Below are 6,000 nucleotides of genomic sequence, written 5' to 3'. Positions count from 1 at the left end.
CATCAGAATTAAAATTGTAACTAAAAATGGACACAACCTTCCTCAACTGGCTAAGGAACATTTGCAAAAACCTACAGCTAACATCATACTTAATGGTGAGAAACTAGATGCTTTCTCACTAAGACCAGAAATAATGTAATAATGTCAGCTTTCAGGTCTCCTTTTCAGCATCATACTGCACGTGCTAACTAACCAAATAAGACAAGAGAAAGAAATAAAATGAAAATAGAAGATTGGAAAAGAAGACATAAATAAAACTGTCTTTGTTTGCCAAAGACATTATGGTCTATTTAGAAAATCCCCCAAATTAACAAAAAAGACTCCTGGAACTAATGAGTAATTACAGCAAGCTTGTGAGATACAAGGTTAATATGAGAAAATCAATTGCTTTCTTCCATAGCAGCAACGAACAATTGGAATTTAGAATTAAAAACATGAGACTGCATTAGCACCAAAAAAGAAAGAAAAAAAAATACTTTAGGTAGAAATTCAAGGAAATATGTATAAGTTATGAAAGAGGAAAAATACAAAACTTAGATGAAAGAAAAAAGATCTAAATAAATGGAGAGATATTCTATGTACATACATAGGAAGACTCAATACTGTCGGGATGTCAGTTCCCCCAATTTGATCTATAGGTTCAATGCAATCCCAATCAGAATCCCAGCAAGTTATTTTGTGGATGTCAGCAAACTGATTCCAAAGTTCATTTAGAGAGGCAAAAGGCTTATTATAGCCAACTCAATATTGAAAGAGAAGAGCAAAGTCAGAGCATTGACACTACCTGGCCTTAAGACATACTATAAAGCTTTCTATAGAGATGTACAGTAGTCACGATAGTATGGTACTGGCAAAAGAATAAATTAGATCAATGGAATAGAATAGAGAGCCAGATATAGACACATAAAAATATGGTCAATAGATTTTGAGAAAGGTAGTAAAGGTAATTCAATAGAGAGAGGATACTTTTTTTTCAACCAATAGCCCTAGAAAACTAGATATCCACATATAAAAAAAGGAGAATCTAGACAGAGATATTATATCTTTCACAATCTGAAAAGGCTTCATACTCTATGATTCCAGCTACATGACATGCTGAAAAGGGCAAGATTAAGGAGACAATAAAAAGGTCAGTGGTTGCCAGGGACTTGGACGGGGGAGGTAAAACTGAATAGGTGGAACATAGGAGATTTTTAGGACAGTGTAACCATTCTGTAAGATACTATAATGGTGGAAACATGTCATTATACATTTGTCGAAACCGATAGACTGCACAACATAAAGAGTGAATCCTAACGTAAATTACAGACTTTAGTTAATAATACTATATAAATGTTGGCTCATCAACTGTAACAAATTTATCACATTAATGCAAAGTATTAATAGGGGAAACTAGGTGGAGACATATGAGGGTCCATATGGAACCTCTGTATTTTCCACTCTGTTGTTCTGTAAAGCTAAAACTGTTCAAAATATAAAGTCTATTTTTTAAAAAAATGGTAGAAGAAAGCTATTTTACATGGTTCTCTTTTATACTTACATGACTCTTGAAGTATTCCAGAAGACAGAGATTATTCTCCATTACTAAAAGAGGTCTAATATATTTAATATCTGTTTTCAGTAAACTTGTTTTTATACTTTGGCAATTGTGATTGTTCTCCTGAACTTATTATCATACATTTCTTTCACTCTGTTTTTTATGGTTCGTTTGGGTGCAAGATAGATGGATTTGATTACGTGATTAGCACATTTCAGGTAAGATGAGTGATACTTCCTTGAGAATATAATAAAATAAACATGATATTTGTAGGTTCCTCTTTTCCTCTACACAGGCTCACAATCCACAGCAAAGATTGTTTACTTATAGAACATTTTTCTCTGAGGAAACTACACAAATATTTATGTTGGCTTCTCTTATTAAAGAATGGATAAAGGAAAAACAAAAAACCAAGTCAGACCTATCCTTGTTTAGAGATAGAGTGATTAAGCTCTAGAAGGCCAACAGAGTTCTATTGTGTTCTATTCTTCCATCAATTCATTCATATATTCAGTTAGCAAGTGTTTATTGAATTACAATCACATGCCAGGTTCTGGGAAGGCTCTGGGTCCTTTCCTACAAGACGCTGTTGTCTGTCTGTAGAGAATCTCATCAATTGATCTGCAATTATGATAAAGTGTACTCAGTGCTTTGTTAAGAGAAAAAGACTGCACTATGGAGCTTGACATTGTAAGACTTGTCAAAGTGCTCTATGGTGGCAGGGGTGCACACTGCAAAGTGGAAAGTGGCATGGAATGAGGCCAGAGAGTCCTCACGTGATACAAGACATTTGCCTCTATTCTGAAGGATTTGGAGCAGGGTCAGACCCCTTCTTGTATTCCAGGAAAAACTCTCTTGACCTTTTCTCTTATTCCTGATGACCATGAGACCAGTTCCACAGGTGCTTCCACAACTGCATACAAGAACAAGCAAAGAGTGTTTTACCCTTCTTGCTTCCTGACTCAAATCTTATCTGTGGAAGCCTCTTGGCACTCATGCATGGGTAACAGGGAAGTACAGGAGTCAATTAATGCCCAGTGGGGCAATCCTTGACTAATTGGGAATGGGAGATGTTGAATAAATGACCCAGAGAGACTAAGAAAAAGAAGGCTGAGGAGCAAGCCCCAAAGAACATCAACTTGTAGAAAACAATTTAAGAATTTAAAGATTTAGAGATGGGTCCAGAAAGAGAACTCCGCTAGGAAAGGGTACAGGGATCCAAAGAAAGAACATTGACATCTTAGAAGGCAGAGGAAGAGAGTTTTCCTAGGATGAGAAGGAACCAACACTGTTAAATGCTGCGGAAGGTCAAATAAGACAATAAATGAGAAGCATGCATTGGAATGAAAAACATAAAGACATTAGTGATCTGTATCAGATGAGTGTCACTGCAGCAGTGAGAGGGTAGCCACATTATAGGGATTGAGAAAAGATTGGGAGGTAAAGAAGTAAGGACAATGTATTAGTTTTTTGTTGCTGTAGTAACAAATTATAACAAATTCAGCAGTTTAAAACAACAACACACTTATTATCTTATTGTTTTGTAGGTTCCTACTGGGCTAAAATCAAAGTGTTAGCAGGACTGCGTTCCTTTGGGGGGTTCTGGAGGACCCTTTCCAGGTTCTGGAGGCAACCCATGATCCTTGACTTATGGCCCCTTCCTCCATTTTCAAAGTCAGTAATGTTGCATCTCTCTGACCATTCCTCCAGTCACATCTCCCTCTGAAATCATACCTGAAAAGCTTCTCTGCTTTTAACGGTTCATGTGCTTATACTGCCCACCCCCAACTCCCATATAATTCAGAAAAATCTCTCCTTTCTCCAATTCCCTAACTTAGTCATATCAGCAGGTAATTGCCTTTTGCCATGTAAAGTGACATTTATAGTTCTTGGGCTGAAGATGCAAATATCTTTGGGCTGCCATTATTCTGCCTGTCACAGACAATGAGTAGAACTCTTCCGAATTTTTTCCAGGAAGAAGAGTAATGTAATAGCTTGAAGTAATAGCTTGAAGGCATGTGTGGTTGCAGATTTTTTAAGGAAGTGATGGGGAGCGAAGACTTAGAAGGCAGATGGACACTGGAAGGATGATATTCTTCAGAGACAACTCACAGACAAAAATTGGCTGTTTATTTTACTGTGATGATTGTAGATTAAGTTTTCAGAATGAGAAAGTGATTATCCATTACATGTTAGATGATGGCTATGATGATGATTTGGTCTAAAGCTAGTCTGATCTGAAAATGATTGCATCTTTAAGAACTTTAGATTCTTGCTAAAGTAATACTATCCAAACATTGATTTAGTTTGCCATAAAACATTGTATTAGAGAATAAAATATGGTTTATGAAAACTGCATTTCATGCTTTAAGCAATACATATTCTAAACTTGTTATACTGGCATGGTAGAATTAATTACATGCTCTAGAACATCCTGTGCTTGTTATGAGTAAATTTCCAAAAAAATTAAGTGGAAGTAACCAGGGGATTAAGCATGAACTGTAAACAAAATTAATAAATATTTTTAGAATGACTTATTGTCCAAGAGTCTTAAACACGTGTTAATATAGTTCCAATGTGTCTATGATAGTCTTCTCTATATAATTATATGTATATGATATATAATCATATATACACATATGTATACTTACATATATAAACATATATGATATCATATATAAAATATGTATGGAAATATATACATTTGTGTGTGTGTGTGTGTGTGTGTGTGTATGATCTAGAGTTGTCTATCATAGGCCAGAATAGTAAACAAAATGACAGAATCAGTTTTACTGTATAAAGAGCTTTACTGTATAATTTACTGATAAAGAGCTGACTCTTAGAGTTCCCTATTTAGCCAGACAGCCATGTAACAAAGCAACCTTCTATTTTTTTCTGTGCTATATCTTTTCCTGAAGTTTAGCATCAAATTTGATCTAGTGAAATGGCAGAAAGGCCAAAATGACCTCTATCTGAAATATGACCAAGGAGTTCTCTTTTTCTAAAAAGGCAGCTTTGTATTTTTTAGGCTTTTAGTGTCGGAGTAGCCCTTCTCTGGGCCTGACCAAAGAAGCTTACTGTGCCCTGTGCTTTGACTCTTTGAACCTTATGATAACATATTATCATCATTATTTTCTTTTTGGAGACAAGGTCTTGCTCTGTCACCCAGGCTGAAGTGCAGTGGTGTGATCATAGTTCACTGTGGCCTTGATCTCCTGGGCACAAGTGATTCTCCAGCCTTAACCTCCCATATGATAATGGATTCTAACCACATCAAGTTCATGCATATGGAATACATTCAATGGCTGAGCTAGTTTCCTACTCAGTCTCCCCTCTATTTTCTTTTCTCCCATCTCCTTTTCACTGGATGCTTCAACCTCATTAGTATTTGAGGAAAAAAACTGGATCCTGTCCATCATTTTGGTTGTTGCTTTCCTTTTCCTGGCAGACAGGGCCTAAAGTTTCAATAGAGGAAGTGGGGAGGGATATAGCACATTCAGAGTTTATGAAAGACCTTATTTACCATCAAAGTGAAGGTTTCCAGATACTCCAGCCCTGTTTTCTTATGCTCTTAGGTCTTTGATGAGGAATTAAGAACTCTAGCCAGCACAACAGAAGACATTGAGAGCTGGTTGGCAGAAAGCACTACATGGTGTCCTGAGGTTGTTCGTTAATTATAAATGATATTGAGGAGTAGACCAAGGAGTAGAAGTGTGTTCAGAAACTTTAAATATCTTAAGAATTCCTACACAAGCACTTCCGAGAGACATTTGAATTTACACCGTTAAAAATGAATATTTTTCTGCTAGCTTCCATCACACTAGTTTTTGTTTTTGTTTTTTTGCAAAGCATTCATTGCATCTTACCTTTTAAACAGAGTTACATGTCACTTTCACCCTCTTCCTGACTTAATTGTAAGTCTTTAGGTGGTGTTCTCAAATGTTAGTGAGTTTAAGAACAATCTGAGGACCTTGATAAGAGAATTTAGGGCAGACATCTCTGGGATTCTCATTCAACAAATTTGTGGGATCCAGTAACGTTCATTTTAACAAGACCTGAGGTGATTGTAATTCAGTGGTCTGTGAGCCACCTTGAGAAATATGTGTCTGCAGATCAGGGTCTCTGTGGCTCTTGGGCCTTCCCACTACGCAATGATCGTAGAGATCCTCAGTGCATGTTCGTGGAATTGAGGTAAATGATTTGGACGGGTAAAATCCCATTAATGATTCAAACTCAAGTGTTCTGCTTTCAGAGATGAGCCTGCGGCCCTAACGGGCTGTCCATAGACTAATTTTTTGATAGAAGGAAATTGTATAAGCAGTTCTTTACTGGGGACAATTAGTACAAGAGATTCTATTTTATCTAGGAGAACAACTGATAGAAAGTTGCTTTATTTACTTGCTTTCTTCCCTAGGGAAAGGTGCAGACCTGGGAAGGAAGAAATGCTGCCCGTAGTACATGGG

Source organism: Macaca thibetana, chromosome 8 (genome assembly GCF_024542745.1).
Source record: "Macaca thibetana thibetana isolate TM-01 chromosome 8, ASM2454274v1, whole genome shotgun sequence".
NCBI lineage: Eukaryota > Metazoa > Chordata > Mammalia > Primates > Cercopithecidae > Macaca > Macaca thibetana.
The sequence above is the reverse complement of the archived record's forward strand: the minus strand, read 5'-3'. Positions refer to the sequence as shown.